The sequence below is a fragment of the Dama dama genome, chromosome 4 (genome assembly GCF_033118175.1).
Source record: "Dama dama isolate Ldn47 chromosome 4, ASM3311817v1, whole genome shotgun sequence".
NCBI lineage: Eukaryota > Metazoa > Chordata > Mammalia > Artiodactyla > Cervidae > Dama > Dama dama.
In genome coordinates this window covers 55,415,882-55,440,427 of record NC_083684.1, presented here as the reverse complement: position 1 = coordinate 55,440,427, position 24,546 = coordinate 55,415,882, and the positions used below count along the sequence as shown (strand labels likewise).

The window sequence follows — 24,546 nt, the reverse complement described above, 5'->3', positions numbered from 1 at the left end:
GCAAGTAGATATTTGTACCGTAAATTTTTCCCGTTAATTCTTCTCCTGTATTTTCTTAGAAAATACTCCATTTGTGATTTCGAATTTGTCTGGCCACTGTGAGTGTTTTGGCTCCACATTTTGAGCACTTGAATTTTCTTTTTTTGGAGAGCCTTGGAGCCTCTCCTCTCTCCTTTTTTGCCTCTCAAGTTGCTGTTTCTTCGCAGCGCAGCAGGCGTGTCTTGCTCATATGCTTTCTGTGCCTCTTGTGTGTCGTTCTCTTCTTCTTTGGAACGTTTCACAGAGTATATTCAACTGCTACAGTGTCTTTCTGGTGGAAGCCGTTCAGGGCTACAGTGTCCTTCAGACAAAGCCTGGTCAGTGGGACCCTGGCGGTCTTCTGGCAAAGACTGCTCACCTTGTTCTAACCAGGAACGGTCAGCTTTTCTCAGCTGCCTGCTGAGTCTTTCCTCTGCAGCTAAGTGGAGATGGTGCAGGTGATCAGGGTGTTAGGGGAAGCGCACTGATCCCACCCTGGCCAGGCACCTAGTAACCATTGCCATGAGTTGTTTTACAACAGGAGGTGCTGGCAAGGAACACGGGACTAATGAGCCTCCACCAACAGGAAGAGTTTGGGAAAGGTCCAAAGGAGACGCCACATGTCCGACCACCTCCCAGAATCCTTCTCTCTGGCATCCATCTGGGCTGAAGAAGGCCTGCACCACCGGAAGGACTCTGAGTCAGGATGATCGGCTAAAGACAACCCAGAAACTAATGCCATCACCATAAAACCCGAGACTGCAGGCCGTGTGACAGAGCTGTTCTCCTGGGTTCCCTTCCACTACGGCTCTGCACCCGGGTGCCCTCTCCCAAGAAGATCTGCTGCTTTGTCGGCACGTGTGTCTCCTGGGACACTTCATTTCTGAGTGGTAGACAAGAGCCCAGGTTCGGGCCATGGAAGGTGTCCTCCTTCGTGCACCTGGGATACAGATCTGTGCACTGGGATTTGCCTGACGTGTGAGCCTTCTTTTCCCTCCAAAGCAATATCTTGTAAGTTTGCTGAATCTTTAGTTTTCTTTGAAATGGGAAGCCTCGTGCCTCACGAATGCTCCACGTGAAGGGCTGCAGATGGTTACATCGCCACGTTCTCCGCTTCACGTCCTTATTTCTGAATCCAACCCATGAGACTCCTTCTCCTCACATCCCCAAACACCCTGTCCATGCCCCACTCCCCCGACCCGTGGTGACCTCCATCTACAACACGAAGAAGAAACAAAAAATCAAAACCTGATACCGGACTAAAATAAAGATATAAGTACATGCGGTGCAGTGGATGGTCTGTTTCTTTGGCGGGATCTGCCTGATGTCCAGCCCAGGGTCTCTACCGTGGGCCCTAGCCTGGGAGCGGGTCTCCAGCAGGAGAAAGCGCAGGGGTGGGGGTGGGAGTCGACAGGAGCCCTCTGTCGGGGGTGGAGGCCAGGCGCCTGGAGTGCACATCTGGTTCAGAGAAACGGGAAGGGGAGTGGAGGTCCGCAGGCTCACATTGTGGACTTGAGACCAGACAGGTTTGGAGACAATCCTGCTCAGTAGCTGAATGTTCAGAGAGGCTGCGGTGGCACTGCATGGTTTGAGAAGGCCATTTCTGAAACCAAATCACATCCCAATCAGGAAGTATACCAGTGGAGCCCAGAGGAGAAATGGGTGCCTAGAGGATGACGTGAGGGGGATGAAAGGGGCAGAGAAACCTTCCGCAGGCTTCCTGATGTGAACGTTTTAGGCCCAGGGCCACAGGAGGCCCAGATCTGGCCTTTCTGTATATATTGTACCGGCTTTCCCCAGCGGTCCAGTGCTTAGGAGTCCACCCGCCAATTTCGGGGACAAGAGTTCAGTCCCTCTTTCAGGAAGACCCCACATGAACAGTTGGGGCCAATGATGCACAAGATAGGAAAGCAGATCAAAAACCCAATCACCACGTCCCAGCTGGAGAACAAAAGTGGGAGCCTGGCTGTGATGCCTGCACACACCCCACCAAGGGTGTGGGGAGGGGGCAGACCTCGATCTCACCCCTCCAGCCCAACCCCTGACCCAGCCTGCACTCGCCCCACTTCAGGGACCACAGTCCCCCGCATGCCCTGACACCCTCCCCCCACCCTCCTGGGGTGCAAACCAGGGGAACCTGTCACTTGTTTGGCTCCCTTCCTCCTGCACCCAGAGCCGCAATAAAGCCTTGCCTGAACTTCCTGTCTGGCCTCTCGTCAAGCAATCGAACCGACCCTGGACCTGAAGGTTCACTGTCCCGAAAACAATCAAGATGATGTTGGTCAGACCACTGATGACTGATCTGAAGGTGACTCTCAACCAGCTGCCTGGGCTGTTTCTGCATAGAGCGGCCCCCTCACACTTCTGTCTGGAAAAGCTCTGGCCCCACTGGTTGCCACTAAGGGTTTGGGTGGGGGAGCGGTCAGTCAGCCTCTGGACAGGTGTCCACCATCCTCCCCCCGACCTGCCGGCGTCTGAAACAAAGCAAACTTTCCTTTGCACCAACCTGGCCGCTCTACTGCTTTGAGTGTGGAGCAGCCGGACCCACCACACTTCTCTGGGCAGCCGTGTGAGGCTACAGGATGACATCCGCCTTCAAGGAGATGCAGTGCAAGCACCTTTTCTGTGCTAAGGACACAGACATCTCACACCTTCTAGTCCTTTCCTGGGGTTCTGAGGCAACCCAGTGCTCATTTACACGTTTTCCTTCCAACTTAAGAGTCAACACATAGGCCCGTCAGTGCCCTCAGAGACTCCTGCACTAAAGCAGCTTTGGGAAAGTATCTGCCGCCATCTGGAGTCTCTGCACGGCTTCTGATGGCCACAACGTGCCCAGGGATTCGGGTGCAACGACACTAGCCCTAGCAGGCTTTCTCAGCTCTATGGAGACACAAGCACCTCCGCATTTGATACTCACACACCTAGCCGAACTTCTCCCCGTCCAGGTCCCAGGCTATCAGAGACCACCTCCAGAGCTCCAAACACACCCGGGGTATTCAAAAACCGATATTGAGCAGGCGGCTTGGCCCCACCCCACTCGCCACTTCCTGCCGCCTCTTCTGAAAACAACCAGCTCTCAGCTTTGCCTTAGACACGCCCCCTTCAAGAGGTCACAAGCTCTTTAAAACCTGGCGCGTCCCCTTGGGTCTCTGCACCCTGCGCGGTGCCTCTCCTCACTAGGTGACTTTCAACTTCTCTTTGTAAGGACACTGGCCTCTCTGCAGAGCCACTGAGGCACCTCTATGAATTAAGACGCAGGCACAGCCTGACCGAAAGCAAAACGAGATATCCTTTATGTGTTGCGACTTAACGAGAACGACTTCCTTCATGCAAGACCTACTCCTGCGACTTCTAAGCCACATTGTGTGGGCTTATCTCGAGGGCAAGATGATGCCCTTTCTGCCAAATGAATTACCGTACCAAAATGTGATAAAGGAATTTATTAAACTGATTTGTCTGCATGCAATGCAATCTATTTTGAGCTTTCTAACAGGAAAGATTGCTGGTGCTATGAGAACCTGGTTTCTCGTTTCCATCGCACCCAAGATGTCGTATTGCTTTCAGAAAGAACCTGATGAAGCAATAGGTAGAAATCCGGTTTAAACGACGTTTGAAGCGACTTGGAAAGGTTTTGTTGAATGATCCTTGACGTCCTTGTCGCATCTCCAGGAAACCGATCCACTGAATTCTGAACGGAGAATTGAAACTATTTGAAAACGGGACGACTTCTACACATTTTTTTCCTTTTCCCCCCCCCTATTCTATCCCTTCGCAGGCCAGTTTATGCTGACAAATCTAGTTATATGTTAGGACGGACAGTCCCTATACAAAAGGACTCAAAGGCAAGTAGATATTTGTACCGTAAATTTTTCCCGTTAATTCTTCTCCTGTATTTTCTTAGAAAATACTCCATTTGTGATTTCGAATTTGTCTGGCCACTGTGAGTGTTTTGGCTCCACATTTTGAGCACTTGAATTTTCTTTTTTTGGAGAGCCTTGGAGCCTCTCCTCTCTCCTTTTTTGCCTCTCAAGTTGCTGTTTCTTCGCAGCGCAGCAGGCGTGTCTTGCTCATATGCTTCCTGTGCCTCTTGTTTGTCGTTCTCTTCTTCTTTGGATCGTTTCACAGAGTATATTCAACTGCTACAGTGTCCTTCTGGTGGAAGCCGTTCAGGGCTACAGTGTCCTTCAGACAAAGCCTGGTCAGTGGGACCCTGGCGGTCTTCTGGCAAAGACTGCTCACCTTGTTCTAACCAGGAACGGTCAGCTTTTCTCAGCTGCCTGCTGAGTCTTTCCTCTGCAGCTAAGTGGAGATGGTGCAGGTGATCAGGGTGTTAGGGGAAGCGCACTGATCCCACCCTGGCCAGGCACCTAGTAACCATTGCCATGAGTTGTTTTACAACAGGAGGTGCTGGCAAGGAACACGGGACTAATGAGCCTCCACCAACAGGAAGAGTTTGGGAAAGGTCCAAAGGAGACGCCACATGTCCGACCACCTCCCAGAATCCTTCTCTCTGGCATCCATCTGGGCTGAAGAAGGCCTGCACCACCGGAAGGACTCTGAGTCAGGATGATCGGCTAAAGACAACCCGGAAACTAATGCCATCACCATAAAACCCAAGACTGCAGGCCGTGTGACAGAGCTGTTCTCCTGGGTTCCCTTCCACTACGGCTCTGCACCCGGGTGCCCTCTCCCAAGAAGATCTGCTGCTTTGTCGGCACGTGTGTCTCCTGGGACACTTCATTTCTGAGTGGTAGACAAGAGCCCAGGTTCGGGCCTTGGAAGGTGCCCTCCTTCGTGCACCTGGGATACAGATCTGTGCACTGGGATTTGCCTGACGTGTGAGCCTTCTTTTCCCTCCAAAGCAATATCTTGTAAGTTTGCTGAATCTTTAGTTTTCTTTGAAATGGGAAGCCTCGTGCCTCACGAATGCTCCACGTGAAGGGCTGCAGATGGTTACATCACCACGTTCTCCGCTTCACGTTCTGATTTCTGAATCCAACCCATGAGACTCCTTCTCCTCACATCCCCAAACACCCTGTCCATGCCCCACTCCCCCGACCCGTGGTGACCTCCATCTACAACGCGAAGAAGAAACAAAAAATCAAAACCTGATACCGGACTAAAATAAAGATATAAGTACATGCGGTGCAGTGGATGGTCTGTTTCTTTGGCGGGATCTGCCTGATGTCCAGCCCAGGGTCTCTACCGTGGGCCCTAGCCTGGGAGCGGGTCTCCAGCAGGAGAAAGCGCAGGGGTGGGGGTGGGAGTCGACAGGAGCCCTCTGTCGGGGGTGGAGGCCAGGCGCCTGGAGTGCACATCTGGTTCAGAGAAACGGGAAGGGGAGTGGAGATCCTCAGGCTCACATTGTGGACTTGACACCAGACAGGTCTGGAGACAATCCTGCTCAGTAGCTGAATATTCAGAGAGGCTGCGGTGGCACTGCATGGTTTGAGAAGGCCATTTCTGAAACCAAATCACATCCCAATCAGGAAGTATACCAGTGGAGCTCAGAGGAGAAATGGGTGCCTAGAGGATGAAGTGAGGGGGATGAAAGGGGCAGAGAAACCTTCCACAGGCTTCCTGATATGAACGTTTTAGGCCCAGGGCCACAGGAGGCCCAGATCTGGCCTTTCTGTATATATTGTACCGGCTTTCCCCAGCGGTCCAGTGCTTAGGAGTCCACCCGCCAATTCCAGGGACAAGAGTTCAGTCCCTCTTTCAGGAAGACCCCACATGAACAGTTGGGGCCAATGATGCACAAGATAGGAAAGCAGATCAAAAACCCAATCACCACGTCCCAGCTGGAGAACAAAAGTGGGAGCCTGGCTGTGATGCCTGCACACACCCCACCAAGGGTGTGGGGAGGGGGCAGACCTCGATCTCACCCCTCCAGCCCAACCCCTGACCCAGCCTGCACTCGCCCCACTTCAGGGACCACAGTCCCCCGCATGCCCTGACACCCTCCCCCCACCCTCCTGGGGTGTAAACCAGGGGAACCTGTCACTTGTTTGGCTCCCTTCCTCCTGCACCCAGAGCCGCAATAAAGCCTTGCCTGAACTTCCTGTCTGGCCTCTCGTCAAGCAATCGAACCGACCCTGGACCTGAAGGTTCACTGTCCCGAAAACAATCAAGATGATGTTGGTCAGACTACTGATGACCGATCTGAAGGTGACTCTCAACCACCTGCCTGGGCTGTTTCTGCATAGAGCGGCCCCCTCACACTGTTGTCCCTGTTTTATCAGGCGAGTGCCATCAGTATATAGGACCCAATTAGGGTCTGGAACCCTGAGTCCTTCTTTAAAACAAACCCCAGATACCTTACCTCCTCTTTGTAGATCTGTGCCTTCTTCTTCGACACCCGGTAACCTTCCATCAACAGCTGGAGCAGTGCATTTGTCCCTTTCCAGCATTTTTCCTTGGTCTCAGGCAGCCAGCAGCAGGTCATCCCCCTATTGTAGGAGCTGACATCCATACTCTTCCGGATGGAATGAGTCCTGATCAGAAGCCAAGGCTTCTCCAAAGATGGCTGGGAAGTTTTTAAACCCTTGTGGGGGAGTCCAGATGAGCTGTTGTTTGGTGCTCCCCACTGGATCTTCCCATTCAAAGGCAAAGATGGGCTGTGACGCTGGGGCGAGGCGTATGCAGAAGAAGGCATCCTTGAGATCTAGGCAAGTGTAAACTTTAGTCCTCGGTGGGAGGAGGCTAAGTAAGGTATAGGGGTTTGGAACAGTGGGATGTAAAGTCACAGTAGCCTGGTTGACTAGCCTGAGATCTTGTACAGGCCTATAGTCCTGTCCTCCTTCCCTGTTGACTGGCAGGATTGGCGTATTCCAAGCCGACTGGCACTCTACCAGAATGCCTGCTTGTTTCAATCTATTGATGTGGGGCAATATGCCGGTTCAGGCCTCCATCCATAGCGGGTACTGGTGCCCTCTAACCGGGATGGTGCCTGGTTTGAGTTCTATTATCACTGGGGCATGATGTTTAGCCAGCCTGGGGGGGGGGGGGGGGGGGGGAGAGGGGGTTGTCTTCCACCCAGACCTCAGGGAATAATTGAGTTAGCTGCCTCATGTTCTTCTGGCCCACCCGGTTCTGCCTTCAGAGGCTCATGCAACCTCCACTCATCTTGGGTTGGTATTGAGAGAGAGGGCAAATAAGTCATAGAGTCCGTCCAGAAGGTGGGTCTCTCCTCAGGGGAGAAAGTCACTTGTGCTCCTAGTTTGGAGAGCAAGTCTCTTCCCAACAGGGGTACTGGGCACTCAGGAATGCAGAGGAGTTCATGAATCACTTGGTGCCCCCCCACCCCCCAATCTGACATTTTCTGGGCTGGCAAAATGATTTAATCATCTCTTCTCCCGATACCCCAGTTACAGCGGTAGTCTTGTGGACAGAGGTGCCACAGGTTTTGTTACTACCGACAGTTCTCCTGTATCCACCACGAAGTCAGTGTTTTGGTCCCCCACTTTTACGGTTACCATGGGCTCTCAGGGACCTGATATCTCTGAGCCCTGGCAGCCCTAGTTAATTTCCAGGTCAGCAAGCCCCACAACTGCGGGAGCTTCTTCTTCTTCCAGTGGCCAAAAGCTCGGCACCGGGCACACTGGTTTGGCTGTAATGGGCCCAGGGCCTCCCTTTGGACCGGCTGAAGGACTGTCCTGTCCCTGGGGCAGATGAGGTTTTCTGGAGGGCCCGAGATAGACTTTCCCAGAGCAGCAACTTGCACTGTAAGGCTCTTGTTTGTTCTCTTTCGTTCCCTCCAGCTCTCCGGCAGGGCGCGGTCTCTGCTTAATTCCAACGTCTCCCTCCCCGTCTTGTCAGTACTCACCAGGAGAGGCGGGTATAGCTTGGGCGGTTCGGGTGGAGCCGGATCCTGGAAGTGTTGGCCAGAGGCTTCTGTCACCGGGATCGGAGCCTGCCCAAACGGCGGCTCTATGAACTCCGGGAAAGCTGGCAGAGGAGCAGTGGCTGTTGCAGAAACTTCACCTGGCCCTGGATCGGGCATTAAGGCGGCCTCCGGTCCTGGTGAAGCACTGGGAGGCAGGCGTGTCATTATCCAGCATGGGGGAGGGGTCAGGTCATCCCCGTCCAAATCCTGTAGAATTTCCTTTTTTATCATAAGTCAATTTTTGTGCCATTAATATTTTTCCCTTTCCCTTCTGGATACAGAACCTTGTCCAAGTAGGAGGGTCTCAAGCTAACCCTAGCCATGAGTCAATAGATGGATATAGATCCATGTGTCCTGGCTCTCCTGTGACTACTGTATAGATTGCTTCCACTATTTTTAAGTTCACGGTGTTCTCTGGTGGCCATCCTGCTCCCATAGGGGGCCATTCGACCTCACAGAGTATATGGAGGCGGTTAGGCTTCATCTCCACCCCATAGTCTCCTCCTAATCCCTTCTTTAAATTTTTAATCATGCACTCCAATACAGTTGCCTTAGATTCACTTTCCCCCATCTTGCTTACCTTCTCGGACCTTCTACTTTTCCTTTTCGTTCTGTCTACGAAGTTCTCAGTACCCTATGTACTTCTGATATTTCCACTCAGTGACACTTAAATTGCCATTTTGCCTCCTTAACTGGGGTGAGAAGAGCCTTACCTGCCAGATCCCAGAGGGAGAAGGGGGATCAGCGTGTCTTCACCTGCCAGTCAGCATAGCTGAACCAGAACATCACATGGTCCGAGACTGTTTCTCCCTTAAAGTCCATTCTGCCTTGGTGGGCTTGATCAGGTGCGGATGAAAACACAGATGGGTTAAATATCTCATGTCCCAGGCCATCTCCAGAAAAGCCAATTCATACTCACTTCTGTTTCCCCCTCCTTCTAGCCCAACAATTCCAAGGGGGTCAAGAATTTCACAGCAGAGAGGACACCTCCTGGGGGAGGGCAGAATACGAGCATACAAGGACCAGTTTCCTATCCTAAGAATCCCCTGGCGATAGCTTGGTAATAATTTTCCCCGAGACAGCGTGGACACACCTCCTAAATGACCTTCACAAATTTCCTTCCTAAACCCTAGCACGCTCGTCGACCTGTGTACCAAGCAATCGCCGCCTGCCTATTCCAGGCTCCTGTGGGTCCCCGCTCCTTCTAGTCCCTCCCAGAGGGGTGATCAGGCCCCCTCTTCCACCCTACTCGGTGAGTTCCTCCTCACCTGAGCGCTCAGTTCCCCTGCTGCCGTCCACTACCTGCTGACGTGAAAGGTCCGGGCGTTGAGAAGCAGAATCCTTCCAGAGGGGCGAGGCGCCTTCCCTCCTCTAGGAGGTTCAAGCTACAAAGCCTCGGGGTGGCCTCAAGTGAGACCTGTCTCCTCAAAGTGAGGAGTTTCCCGGCCAATGCACCAAATGTTATAGCCACGCTTTCCGGGAAGCAAACTCTCTCAGAAGGACAATGCAGATAGTGGAGTGCAGTTTATTACACTGGCGGGCCCAAGGCAGAGTCTCCTCTTAGCCAAGGACCCCGACCAGCATTTGTGAAAATCTTTTATACCCCATGTGCACGCGTCCAAACCCACTACCCCAATTCCCTTGAGACTTACATAAACAAAGGAAGGGTAAATACAATTACAATAACCCCATCATTCACGTGTTATGTGTTCAAACAGTCAATAATCAATAAGCCCGCAGTTACATTCCAAATAGTTAATAACCGATAAGCCTGTGCTTACATTCTGATAGATAGTGTCCAGAGGCAGGGGTGATTAGTGTCTGTTTTCTCTTCTTCAACATTCCCCTGCCCAGAGGGGGGTCTTATCCTTCCATTGTTGTTCCCACAGGCGCTAAGCACAGAGTTCAGAGTCCACTGGAGAGGTGGCCACGCACGATCAGCACAGACAGGCCTGAGATGGAGTCGAGGCCCTATGAATTCCTTCTTCAGCTCAGTTTGGTGACAAAAATAAATAAATAAATAAATGCTCTGTTTGGTGACAAAAAAAAAAAAAAAAAAAAAAAAAGTGCTCAGTTTTGTGACCAAAAAAAAAAAAGTGCTCAGTTTTGTGACCAAAAAAAAAGTGCTCAGTTTTCTGACAAAAAAAAAAAAAATGCTCAGTTTCATGACAAAAAAAAAAAAAAAAGTGCTCAGTTTTATAAAAAAAAAATATGCTCAGTTTGGTCCCCGGCTATCAGAGACCACCTCCAGAGCTCCAAACACACCCGGGGTATTCAAAAACCGATATTGAGCAGGCGGCTTGGCCCCACCCCACTCGCCACTTCCTGCCGCCTCTTCTGAAACCAACCAGCTCTCAGCTCTGCCTTAGACACGCCCCCTTCAAGAGGCCACAAGCTCTTTAAAACCTGGCGCGTCCCCTTGGGTCTCTGCACCCTGCGCGGTGCCTCTCCTCACTAGGTGACTTTCAACTTCTCTTTGTAAGGACACTGGCCTCTCTGCAGAGCCACTGAGGCACCTCTATGAATTAAGACGCAGGCACAGCCTGACCGAAAGCAACGAGATGTCCGTTATGTGTTGCGACTTAGCGAGAACGACTTCCTTCATGCAAGACCTACTCCTGCGACTTCTAAGCCACATTGTGTGGGCTTATCTCGAGGGCAAGATGATGCCCTTTCTGCCAAATGAATTACCGTACCAAACTGTGATAAAGGAATTTATTAAACTGATTTGTCTGCATGCAATGCAATCTATTTTGAGCTTTCTAACAGGAAAGATTGCTGGTGCTATGAGAACCTGGTTTCTCGTTTCCATCGCACCCAAGATGTCGTATTGCTTTCAGAAAGAACCTGATGAAGCAATAGGTAGAAATCCGGTTTAAACGACGTTTGAAGCGACTTGGAAAGGTTTTGTTGAATGATCCTTGACGTCCTTGTCGCATCTCCAGGAAACCGATCCACTGAACTCTGAACGGAGAATTGAAACTATTTGAAAACGGTACGACTTCTACACATTTTTTTCCTTTTTTTCCCCCCCTATTCTATCCCTTTGCAGGCCAGTTTATGCTGACAAATCTAGTTATATGTTAGGACGGACAGTCCCTATACAAAAGGACTCAAAGGCAAGTAGATATTTGTACCGTAAATTTTTCCCGTTAATTCTTCTCCTGTATTTTCTTAGAAAATACTCCATTTGTGATTTCGAATTTGTCTGGCCACTGTGAGTGTTTTGGCTCCACATTTTGAGCACTTGAATTTTCTTTTTTTGGAGAGCCTTGGAGCCTCTCCTCTCTCCTTTTTTGCCTCTCAAGTTGCTGTTTCTTCGCAGCGCAGCAGGCGTGTCTTGCTCATATGCTTCCTGTGCCTCTTGTTTGTCGTTCTCTTCTTCTTTGGAACGTTTCACAGAGTATATTCAACTGCTACAGTGTCCTTCTGGTGGAAGCCGTTCAGGGCTACAGTGTCCTTCAGACAAAGCCTGGTCAGTGGGACCCTGGCGGTCTTCTGGCAAAGACTGCTCACCTTGTTCTAACCAGGAACGGTCAGCTTTTCTCAGCTGCCTGCTGAGTCTTTCCTCTGCAGCTAAGTGGAGATGGTGCAGGTGATCAGGGTGTTAGGGGAAGCGCACTGATCCCACCCTGGCCAGGCACCTAGTAACCATTGCCATGAGTTGTTTTACAACAGGAGGTGCTGGCAAGGAACACGGGACTAATGAGCCTCCACCAACAGGAAGAGTTTGGGAAAGGTCCAAAGGAGACGCCACATGTCCGACCACCTCCCAGAATCCTTCTCTCTGGCATCCATCTGGGCTGAAGAAGGCCTGCACCACCGGAAGGACTCTGAGTCAGGATGATCGGCTAAAGACAACCCGGAAACTAATGCCATCACCATAAAACCCAAGACTGCAGGCCGTGTGACAGAGCTGTTCTCCTGGGTTCCCTTCCACTACGGCTCTGCACCCGGGTGCCCTCTCCCAAGAAGATCTGCTGCTTTGTCGGCACGTGTGTCTCCTGGGACACTTCATTTCTGAGTGGTAGACAAGAGCCCAGGTTCGGGCCTTGGAAGGTGCCCTCCTTCGTGCACCTGGGATACAGATCTGTGCACTGGGATTTGCCTGACGTGTGAGCCTTCTTTTCCCTCCAAAGCAATATCTTGTAAGTTTGCTGAATCTTTAGTTTTCTTTGAAATGGGAAGCCTCGTGCCTCACGAATGCTCCACGTGAAGGGCTGCAGATGGTTACATCGCCACGTTCTCCGCTTCACGTCCTTATTTCTGAATCCAACCCATGAGACTCCTTCTCCTCACATCCCCAAACACCCTGTCCATGCCCCACTCCCCTGACCCGTGGTGACCTCCATCTACAACACGAAGAAAAAAAAAAAAATCAAAACCTGATACCGGACTAAAATAAAGATATAAGTACATGCGGTGCAGTGGATGGTCTGTTTCTTTGGCGGGATCTGCCTGATGTCCAGCCCAGGGTCTCTACCGTGGGCCCTAGCCTGGGAGCGGGTCTCCAGCAGGAGAAAGCGCAGGGGTGGGGGTGGGAGTCGACAGGAGCCCTCTGTCGGGGGTGGAGGCCAGGCGCCTGGAGTGCACATCTGGTTCAGAGAAACGGGAAGGGGAGTGGAGGTCCGCAGGCTCACATTGTGGACTTGAGACCAGACAGGTTTGGAGACAATTCTGCTCAGTAGCTGAATATTCAGAGAGGCTGCGGTGGCACTGCATGGTTTGAGAAGGCCATTTCTGAAACCAAATCACATCCTAATCAGGAAGTATACCAGTGGAGCCCAGAGGAGAAATTGGTGCCTAGAGGATGAAGTGAGGGGGATGAAAGGGGCAGAGAAACCTTCCGCAGGCTTCCTGATGTGAACGTTTTAGGCCCAGGGCCACAGGAGGCCCAGATCTGGCCTTTCTGTATATATTGTACCGGCTTTCCCCAGCGGTCCAGTACTTAGGAGTCCACCCGCCAATTTCGGGGACAAGAGTTCAGTCCCTCTTTCAGGAAGACCCCACATGAACAGTTGGGGCCAATGATGCACAAGATAGGAAAGCAGATCAAAAACCCAATCACCACGTCCCAGCTGGAGAACAAAAGTGGGAGCCTGGCTGTGATGCCTGCACACACCCCACCAAGGGTGTGGGGAGGGGGCAGACCTCGATCTCACCCCTCCAGCCCAACCCCTGACCCAGCCTGCACTCGCCCCACTTCAGGGACCACAGTCCCCCGCATGCCCTGACACCCTCCCCCCACCCTCCTGGGGTGCAAACCAGGGGAACCTGTCACTTGTTTGGCTCCCTTCCTCCTGCACCCAGAGCCGCAATAAAGCCTTGCCTGAACTTCCTGTCTGGCCTCTCGTCAAGCAATCGAACTGACCCTGGACCTGAAGGTTCACTGTCCCGAAAACAATCAAGATGATGTTGGTCAGACCACTGATGACTGATCTGAAGGTGACTCTCAACCAGCTGCCTGGGCTGTTTCTGCATAGAGCGGCCCCCTCACACTTCTGTCTGGAAAAGCTCTGGCCCCACTGGTTGCCACTAAGGGTTTGGGTGGGGGAGCGGTCAGTCAGCCTCTGGACAGGTGTCCACCATCCTCCCCCCGACCTGCCGGCGTCTGAAACAAAGCAAACTTTCCTTTGCACCAACCTGGCCGCTCTACTGCTTTGAGTGTGGAGCAGCCGGACCCACCACACTTCTCTGGGCAGCCGTGTGAGGCTACAGGATGACATCCGCCTTCAAGGAGATGCAGTGCAAGCACCTTTTCTGTGCTAAGGACACAGACATCTCACACCTTCTAGTCCTTTCCTGGGGTTCTGAGGCAACCCAGTGCTCATTTACACGTTTTCCTTCCAACTTAAGAGTCAACACATATGCCCGTCAGTGCCCTCAGAGACTCCTGCACTAAAGCAGCTTTGGGAAAGTATCTGCCGCCATCTGGAGTCTCTGCACGGCTTCTGATGGCCACAACGTGCCCAGGGATTCGGGTGCAACGACACTAGCCCTAGCAAGCTTTCTCAGCTCTATGGAGACACAAGCACCTCCGCATTTGATACTCACACACCTAGCCGAACTTCTCCCCGTCCAGGTCCCCGGCTATCAGAGACCACCTCCAGAGCTCCAAACACACCCGGGGTATTCAAAAACCGATATTGAGCAGGCGGCTTGGCCCCACCCCACTCGCCACTTCCTGCCGCCTCTTCTGAAAACAACCAGCTCTCAGCTTTGCCTTAGACACGCCCCCTTCAAGAGGCCACAAGCTCTTTAAAACCTGGCGCGTCCCCTTGGGTCTCTGCACCCTGCGCGGTGCCTCTCCTCACTAGGTGACTTTCAACTTCTCTTTGTAAGGACACTGGCCTCTCTGCAGAGCCACTGAGGCACCTCTATGAATTAAGACGCAGGCACAGCCTGACCGAAAGCAAAACGAGATATCCGTTATGTGTTGCGACTTAGCGAGAACGACTTCCTTCATGCAAGACCTACTCCTGCGACTTCTAAGCCACATTGTGTGGGCTTATCTCGAGGGCAAGATGATGCCCTTTCTGCCAAATGAATTACCGTACCAAAATGTGATAAAGGAATTTATTAAACTGCTTTGTCTGCATGCAATGCAATCTATTTTGAGCTTTCTAACAGGAAAGATTGCTGGTGCCACGAGAACCTGGTTTCTCGTTTCCATCGCACCCAAGATGTCGTATTGCTTTCAGAAAGAACCTGATGAAGCAATAGGTAGAAATCTGGTTTAAACGACGTTTGAAGCGACTTGGAAAGGTTTTGTTGAATGATCCTTGACGTCCTTGTCGCATCTCCAGGAAACCGATCAACTGAACTCTGAACGAGAATTGAAACTATTTGAAAACGGTACGACTTCTACACATTTTTTCCCTTTTTTTTCCCCCCTATTCTATCCCTTCACAGGCCAGTTTATGCTGACAAATCTAGTTACATGTTAGGACGGACAGTCCCTATACAAAAGGACTCAAAGGCAAATAGATATTTGTACCGTAAATTTTTCCCGTTAATTCTTCTCCTGTATTTTCTTAGAAAATACTCCATTTGTGATTTCGAATTTGTCTGGCCACTGTGAGTGTTTTGGCTCCACATTTTGAGCACTTGCATTTTCTTTTTTTGGAGAGCCTTGGAGCCTCTCCTCTCTCCTTTTTTGCCTCTCAAGTTGCTGTTTCTTCGCAGCGCAGCAGGCATAGCTTGCTCATATTCTTCCTGTGCCTCTTGTTTGTCGTTCTCTTCTTCTTTGGAACGTTTCACAGAGTATATTCAACTGCTACAGTGTCCTTCTGGCGGAAGCCGTTCAGGGCTACAGTGTCCTTCAGACAAAGCCTGGTCAGTGGGACCCTGGCGGTCTTCTGGCAAAGACTGCTCACCTTGTTCTAACCAGGAACGGTCAGCTTTTCTCAGCTGCCTGCTGAGTCTTTCCTCTGCAGCTAAGTGGAGATGGTGCAGGTGATCAGGGTGTTAGGGGAAGCGCACTGATCCCACCCTGGCCAGGCACCTAGTAACCATTGCCATGAGTTGTTTTACAACAGGAGGTGCTGGCAAGGAACACGGGACTAATGAGCCTCCACCAACAGGAAGAGTTTGGGAAAGGTCCAAAGGAGACGCCACATGTCCGACCACCTCCCAGAATCCTTCTCTCTGGCATCCATCTGGGCTGAAGAAGGCCTGCACCACCGGAAGGACTCTGAATCAGAATGATCGGCTAAAGACAACCCGGAAACTAATGCCATCACCATAAAACCCGAGACTGCAGGCTGTGTGACAGAGCTGTTCTCCTGGGTTCCCTTCCCCTACGGCTCTGCACCCGGGTGCCCTCTCCCAAGAAGATCTGCTGCTTTGTCAGCACGTGTGTCTCCTGGGACACTTCATTTCTGAGTGGTAGACAAGAGCCCAGGTTCGGGCCTTGGAAGGTGCCCTCCTTCGTGCACCTGGGATACAGATCTGTGCACTGGGATTTGCCTGACGTGTGAGCCTTCTTTTCCCTCCAAAGCAATATCTTGTAAGTTTGCTGAATCTTTAGTTTTCTTTGAAATGGGAAGCCTCGTGCCTCACGAATGCTCCACGTGAAGGGCTGCAGATGGTTACATCGCCACGTTCTCCGCTTCACGTTCTGATTTCTGAATCCAACCCATGAGACTCCTTCTCCTCACATCCCCAAACACCCTGTCCATGCCCCACTCCCCTGACCCGTGGTGACCTCCATCTACAACGCGAAGAAGAAACAAAAAAAATCGAAATCTGATACCGGACTAAAATAAAGATATAAGTACATGCGGTGCAGTGGATGGTCTGTTTCTTTGGCGGGATCTGCCTGATGTCCAGCCCAGGGTCTCTACCGTGGGCCCTAGCCTGGGAGCGGGTCTCCAGCAGGAGAAAGCGCAGGGGCGGGGGTGGGAGTCGACAGGATCCCTCTGTCTGGGGTGGAGGCCAGGCGGCTGGAGTGCACATCTGGTTCAGAGAAACGGGAAGGGGAGTGGAGGTCCACTAGCTCACATTGTGGACTTGAGACCAGACAGGTTTGGAGAAAATCCTGCTCAGTAGCCGAATATTCAGAGAGGCTGTAGTGGCACTGGGTGGTTTGAGAAAGCAATTTCTGAAACCAAATCACATCCTAATCAGGAAGTATTCCAGTGGAGCTCAGAGGAGTGATTTTGGAGCAACAATAAATAAGTCTGACACTGCTTCCACTGTTTCTGCATCTATTTCCCATGAAGTGATGGGACCAGATGCCATGTTATTAGTTTTCTGAATGTTGAGCTTTAAGCCAACTTTTTCACCCTCCTCTTTCTCTTTCATCAAGAGGCTTTTTAGTTCCTCTTCACTTTCTGCCATAAGGGTAGTGTCATCTGCATAACTGAGGTTATTGATATTTCTCCCGGCAATCTTGATTCCAGCTTGTGCTTCTTCCAACCCAGCATTTCTCATGATGTACTATGCATATATGTTCAATAAGCAGGGTGACAATATACAGCCTTGAGGTACTCCTTTTCCTGTTTGGAACCAGTCTGTTGTTCCATGTCCACTTCTAACTGTTGCTTCCAGACCTGCATATAGGTTTCTCAAGAGGTGGGTCAGGTGGTCTGGTATTCCCATCTCTTTCAGAATTTTCCACAGTTTATTGTGACCCATACAGTCAAAGGCTTTGGCATAGTCAATAGAGCAGATATAGATGTTTTTCTGGAACTCTCTTGCTTTTTTGATGATCCAGCAGATGTTGGCAATTTGGTCTCTGGTTCCTCTGCATTTTCTACAACCAGCTTGAATATCTGGAAGTTCATGGTTCATGTATTGCTGAAGCCTGGCTTGGAGAATTTTGAGCATTACTTTACTAGCATGTGAGATGAGTGCAATTGTGCGGTAGTTTGAGCATTCTTTGGGATTGCCTTTCTTTGAGACTGGAATGAAAACTGACTTTTTCCAGTCCTGTGCCCACTGCTGAGTTTTCCAAATTTGCTGGCATATTGAGTAGAGCACTTTCACAGCACCATCATTCAGCATTTGAAAGAGCTCAACTGGAATTCCATCACCTCCACTAGCTTTGTTGGTAGTGATGCTTTCTAAGGCCCACCTGACTTCACATTCCAGGATGTCTGGCTCTAGGTGAGTGATCACACCATCGTGATTATCTGGGTCATGAAGATCTTTTTGTACAGTTCTTCTGTGTATTCTTGCCACCTCTTCTTAATAGCTTTTGCTTCTGTTAGGTCCATACCATTTCTGTCCTTTATCGAACCCATCTTTGCATGAAATGTTCCCTTGGTATCTCTAATTTTCTTGAAGTGATCTCTAGTGTTTCCCATTCTGTTGTTTTCCTCCATTTATTTTCATTGCTGTCTGAGGAAAGCTTTCTTATCTCTCCTTGCTGTTCTTTGGAACTCTGCATTCAAATGGAAATATCTTTCCATTTCTCCTTTGCTTTTTGCTTCTCTTCTTTTCACAGCTATTTGTAAGGAGTCCTCAGACAACCATTTTGCCTTTTTGCATTTGTTTCCCTTGGGGATGGTCTTGATCCCTGCCTCCTGTTCAATGTCATGAACCTCCGTCCATAGACAGAGTGCCTGATGAACTATGTGAATTCTTAGAGAAATGCAAATCAAAATTACAATGAGGTATCACCTCACACAGGTTAGAATGGACTTCAGCAAAAGGTCTAAAACCAACAAATGTTGGGGAGGTTGTGGAGAGAAGGGAACCCTCCTACAGTGATGCTGGCAATGTCGATTGTTAACAGCCAGTACCAGAACAGCAGGGAGGTTTCTCAAGTAAAAAGTGAATGAAATTAGGACACTCCCAGAGAGAAAAAGAAACTCCGCATTGATTAAAGAGCTAACTAGATGGCCAGTAATCTAAATCTCTTGAGAAAAATATAGGTATAATATGCTTTGACATAAATCACAACATTTTTTGGTCTACCTCTTAGAGTAATGCAAAACAAAACAAAACAAATGAAAGACCTCATTGACTTTTTTTTTTTTTCCATTTATTTTCATTAGTTGGAGGCCAATCACTTCACAATATTGTAGTGGTCCCTGTCATATGTTGACATGAATCAGCCATGGATTTACATGTATTCCCCATCCCGATTCCCCCTCCCACCTCCCTCTCTACCCGATCCTTCTGGATTTTCCCAGTGCACCAGGCCCGAGCACTTGTCTCATGCATCCAACCTGGGCTGGTGATCTGTTTCACCCTAGATAATATACATGTTTCGATGCTGATCTCTCCAAACATCCCACCCTCACCTTCTCCCACAGAGTCCAAGAGTCTGTTCTGTACATCTGTGTCTCTTTTTCTGTTTTGCATATAGGGTTATCATTGACTTTAAAAGCATTTGCTCAGCAAAAGGAATCATGAACAGAAAGAAAAAGAAAACCCTCAGCATGGTAAAAATTAAGTGACTATTAATGGTTGAATATTAAATGCCCATGAGCACAGTTTTTCCAGTTGTTGTGAATGCACTTGAATCATCCAGAAATCATCCTGCTCCCCAGTCCCTGGAGAAACTGTCTTCCACAAAACCAGTCCCAAAAATGTTGGGGACTGCTGCTCTATAGCATAACAATAAGAATATACCTGACAGAACTGACTACTACAGTAAAAACTGGCTACATATTAAACTTGTTTTTTTTATTTTTCAACAACAACAAGATCTTTCTTATATAGAATTTCAACATAAATACAAATTAGAATACAAAATGTTTTTCAAGGTGAATTAATTAGTTTTGGGGAAAAAAACCCAGAAAGAAAACAGCATTTTACTGTTATTTATTTCTAGACAAATTAAGGTTCTCTGGCTATTATTTTAGCCCTGTATTACATGCTTTATCTCTATTTACTGATAATGAGAAGTTTGGAGGTTTTTCCCCTAAAATTTAAAATAAAGAACATTTCCTATAAAGGAAAGATCTCAGTTAACAAGCTAACTTGTTAACAGGTTAACTTTATACTTAACAAGCTAATTTTATTCTTCAAGGAACGATAATAAGAGAAGAAACTGGGCCTAAAGTTAGCAGAAAGAAAGGAATATTAAAAATGAAATAAAGAACAGAAAAATTAAAATAGATCAGTGAAACCAAGAGCTTTTTTCCTCTTTCAAAAAAAAGTGTTTCATCACTTACCACTGGTAGGGACATGGGGGAGGGCAAGCTTCTGTCAGGCACCTAAGACTTTCAGCAGCTCACTTCCATCCTGGCTTCCCTTCCTCTCTAGATCCGGCTGAATTAATTTCCCTTGAAAAAGCAAGAAACACGTTTTGGCTTCATCACAGCGATTCACATTCTCCCTCCTCCTGGAACCCCCCTCCCACACTGCACTCTCCTCCCTCCTTCCCCAGCTCCAGCCCAGCGGGCTTCACCTGCCCGCTGGTCATCCTCAATCAGCATGACCAAGCCGCTCTGCTCCTCTCAAAACAAAATTCACACTTTGTTTTGTTTGTTACCCCTCTGTCCCCTGTCTTCCTAACACACTGAGAGCCATGTGAGGGCGAGCTCTGCTCTCCTTACCACTCACGGATGCTCCCCCCTCAGCGTCTGCACACAGGGCGCCTCCCCGCCGTCTCCTCCCCAGCATCTCCCACGACAGACAGAGGAAATATGGACATTCATTCGTTCTGAGCTCTCCTCTGAATTATAATTACCTGCAGATTCCCAGGGACTTCAGGAAGCTAGGTTTTATATTGGTACCTTCAATAAATCCCATAAAACCCATAAAATGTTATCCCATAAAATGTTATAATAATCCCATAAAATAAATCCCATAAAATGTTAGCCAAAAAACACCTCACTTGAATTTTTGCTCAGTAAAGCCCCACTGGAAAACCCACTCTCTGCTGCCCAGTCACCCCTCCATCCAGCCGGTGCCAGGGTGTGGTCAGCTGGCAGGGTCAGCACGTGTCCTGAACAATGTCAGTGCACAAACACAGCTCCAGGGTTCTCTCCTCTTGGAGACCCCCTCTGCTTTTCGCTCAGAGATGGAGCATAAAGAAGCACTCCCCTGACTGCTCTTTGCTCCAGAGTTCTGTGCAGGTAAGAGTTACGCAGGATGGACCAGGGACTCCTGAGTCTATAGTTACAGGGACAGGGTCCTGAGACCCGCTCTGCCCACAGAGACGCCATCACCACACCAGCTGCAGCATCAGAGACACCGTCTGCGTCTGCAGGGAGCATCTGCTGCGTCTCCAATGAGAAGCGAATGTTTTCCTGGGCACAATCCTCCCCCTACTCAGATCAGAAGAGAAAGACAGAAGGAGAGAGAGACAGGGGGAGAGAGAGAGACAGTGAGACAGAGACAGAGAGAGATACAGTGAGACACACACACAGAGACAAAGAGACAGAGAGAGATAGAGACAGAGAGAGATACAGTGAGACACACACACAGAGACAAAGAGACAGAGACAGGCAGAGAGTGTGTGAGTGTGTGTCTGACACAAAGTAGCCTGCCAGGCTCCTCTGTCCATGTGACCCCATGGACTTGGCCCATCAGGCTCCTCTGTCCACGGGATTTCCCAGGCAAGGAAACTGGAGTGGGCGGCCATTCCCTCCTCTAGGGGAGCTTCTTGATCCAGGATCGAAACCACTTCTCTTGAGTTTCCTTCCATTGGCAGGTGGACTCTTCACCACTCCACCACCTGGGAAATCCCTGACTAAGGACGACTGCTGGCAATTATCCAGGTGATTCCAGTGGGGAGTGGAAGAGCAGGCAGAAAAGGCTCTCAGCCCTCTCTGTGGTAAGACGCCGTTCAGAATTAACACTGAGATTAGGCATTAACGGGACACTCCGAGGTCCATCAAGAACTTCCTTTGTGGGACTTCCTTGGTGGTCCAGTGGTTGAGGATCAGCCTTGCAATGCAGGGGACGTGGGTTCCATCCCTGGTCGAGGAACTAAGATCCCAGGGGCTGGAGCAACTAAGCTTGTGTGCTGCAACTACTGAGCCTGCGAGCTTTAGAGCCTGTGTGCCACAACTAAGACCCACCACAGCCAAATGCATAAATAAATATTTAAAAAGAAGAACTTGTTGACTCCTGCTCCAGGCCACGTGTGTGAGGTCTTGCACCAAGGCCGCAGAAGCAGAGTGCAGAACCAAGGTCAACACTAAAGCGGACTGAGCCCCTTGTAGCCTGGTCAAAAGCCCCTGACAATCACCAACAACCCTCCTGACTCCCAATTAAGCAAAGGTGCCCACTCCAGTAAACACCCCATAGCATCCCAACCAGTCACCTAATGCCAACCTTCTAGCAGGAATTTTTAAGTCTTGAGGATATACAAGTTGGCTGTTAACTCATGAACACTGTCAGCTCTCCTGACTGTCAGGAGTTGACAGCCAGCTATGATCGCAGTGCCCACTCTATCTCTGCTCTTTGCTCTTAAGAAACTCAGTCCCTTCCAAAGTGCTCTGTGTCTGTAAATTCTTTCCCAACCCAGGCTCACACCGCCTCAACATTTGGTGGCCTATGTGGGGATTGCTCTCGGGGGCTCTCCCCCAGTCTCCTCTCCTCTTTTCTTTTTCCTTGGGCCCTCTGCGAACAGGCGAGTGGCTGTGGAAGCAACCGAGGAACTCCGGCCAGGGTTACCCTCTGGTGTGTCCCAAAGGCCCACTGCTCACTGTGCCCCAGTAGTTGCCACCCAAATGGGTGAGGGGTTTTCTTTTTGACTCCTTTCCAACCGAGGACTAGGGAAATCAACATTGTGTTGGCATGGGTCAGGCATTTAAAAGCCACTAGGGTGCCTGCCGCTAGAAGACACCCAAGGCAGAATATGGGGAGTCACGGAACAGATCAGGCTATCAGAGCTTCTGCCCCTAAGACAACTTCTGTGCACTGTACGTGCCACATTGGTTCAAGGAAAACATTGAGCCCATTCCCCAGGCCACCACCTCCCAGCAGGATTGAACAGCAGATTCCTCAGCTTGTCTTTTCTCTTTCACTTTCCCCCCGCTGTCATGATTTAACTTACGGGGGCCTAGGAGCAGCCTCTGAATCATTCCAAAGAATGCCTTCCACGTTTCAGAGAATCATCAGAAGGTGCGTCACTGCTGGTTCCGGAAAACTCTTTTCTGTCCTTCCGGCCCTAGTCGCCAGGTGCGTTTTCACACGGTTTGGGCCCAGGCTTGTGCGTAGCCACGTGGTTTGTGCCACGCTCTGTCCCACATTCGGAGGTGATCTCTCACTGTCGGACGCAATTGTTGGGACGGTTGGCCATTTGTGCCATTAGCCACACGGCGCCTCGTCGCGCACAGAGGGTTCATTGGGACAGTTGGAATGCCTTCTGTGGCCAGTGAAGTCTCAGCACCCCCATTCTCAAAATGGACTCAGGTTTGTCTTGAGACCCTCCCTCAGACTCACCTCTAGGCTGTATTCTCAAGAACTGGAAAAAAAATTTGATCCTGAAAATCTTAAAAAGAAAAGGGTCACTTTCTTTTGCAACAAAACTTGGAGCCAGTACAAATTGAGAAACCAAGAAAAATGGCTTCCTAATGGCCCACTCAATTACAACACAAGCCTCCAATTTGATCTCTTTTGCTGTTCCTTATGCTCAAACCTTTATGGCACTCAGTCAGGTGCCAGATCTAAGAGACTCATGCCACATGTGTCTTTCTGTTGCTGCCCTATCCCCTCGTTCCCCTCTGTCTCTCCCTCCACCAGATATCCTGGGCCAGGACTTTGTCCTATAATCAAAAGCCTGGAAAAAACTCTCCTAAAATTCTAAAGGATCCCCTTCTAACTCCTCCTGTCTCTTGGGGCAGTGGGGTGGGAGAGAAGGAAGTGGGAACAGAACCAAGCTTCCCCTATTCTTACAAGTTCCCTTACTCCTTCAGATTCTTCTGATCAAACCAAGACCCGGCCATCCCAGGGGAACAATCCCTGCTGGGACAAAACCTTTTCAGTCAATCCGCACCTGTGACCAGAGCCAATGTGAATTTGAACACTCTCCTCTTTAAAAATTTAAGCTACAAGCCTATGACCACAGAAAGGAAAAAGACAATATAGCCATGATATTCTTTAGAATCCGGAAAAACTCGTTAAAATGAAATCTTTTTGAAATTGCAAAACTATTTCTTTTTGCACCATGCAATTAGGAAAAAGTTGGCTTGTTAAGATACTTTTTTTTTTTTTGGAGTTCTGACCCTGCCTGAGAAGCAAAAACATTCCTAGGGAAAAAACTGAAGTTAACTCTTTTCATGTCCTTGAGATACACAGCCCACTCTGCCTGAGACTCCAGCTGAGAGCAAATTCATAGAACTTCAGGCCAAAGGGAAAAAAGAGGCAAAGAGACATTTTAAATCTCAAGTGGAAAACTATGAGATCTCTGTCTGTCCAGATATATGCATGCCTCAGTGTGTGTCTTTGATATGGAGAATATAGTCGAGGTTAATTTGTCAATGAGCTCTATTTAATTGGCCTGAAGAAAAGTAGGGCTTCTCTGGTGGCTCAGACGGTAAAGAATCTGCCCATAATGCAGGAGACCCAAGTTCAGTCCCTGGGTCGGGAAGATCCCCTGGAGACGGGAATGGCTACCCACTCCAGTATTCTTGCCTGGAGAATTCCATGGACAGAGGAGCCTGGTGGGCTACTGTCCATGGGGTTGCGAAGAGTCAGACACAGCACAAAAGTAAGCGCTTATAAATCAAGTGATTCTGAATTCAAGAAAAATTAAACTAAATGAATTCCAGGCTCATGTAAACTGGGAAATATTCCCTATTAAGTTAATCAGTTCAGTTCAGTTGTTCAATCGTGTCTGACTCTTTGCAACCCCATGGACTACAGCATGCCAGGCTCCTTTCCCAAGTTGGAACCAGTCTGTTGTTCCATGTCTGGTTCTAACTGCTGCTTCTTGACCTGCATACAGATTTCTCAGGAGGCGGGTAAGGTGGTCTGATATGCCCATCTCTTTAAGAATTTTCCACAGTTTGCTGTGATCCACATAGTCAAAGGCTTTGGCATAACCAATAAAGCAGAAGTAGATGTCTTTCTGGAATTCTCTACTTTTTCAATGATTCAACGGATGTTTGCAATTTGATCTCTGGTTCCTCCGCCTTTTCGAAATCCAGCTTCAACATATGGAAGTTCTTGGTTCACGGACTGTTGAAGCCTGGCTTGGAGAATTTTGATCATGACTTTGCTAGCGATTGAGATGA

The 24,546-nt window shown here is 49.5% G+C and overlaps 1 protein-coding gene across 4 annotated transcripts in view; it reads right to left on the bottom strand.

Annotated features, from left to right (window-relative positions):
• ERICH4 (glutamate rich 4) overlaps window positions 1–24,546 on the bottom strand; it is a 257,702-nt gene that overhangs the window by 137,142 nt on the left and 96,014 nt on the right. For 2 of the 4 annotated variants that reach the window (XR_009692411.1, XR_009692414.1), the window contains exon 2: window positions 19,531–19,641. The gene's annotated coding sequence lies outside the window, so the exon portion shown is untranslated. Of the gene's footprint in view, window positions 1–7,020; window positions 9,933–19,530; window positions 19,642–24,546 lie in introns of those variants that run through there. The other 2 variants (XR_009692412.1, XR_009692413.1) reach the window with 2 other exon arrangements.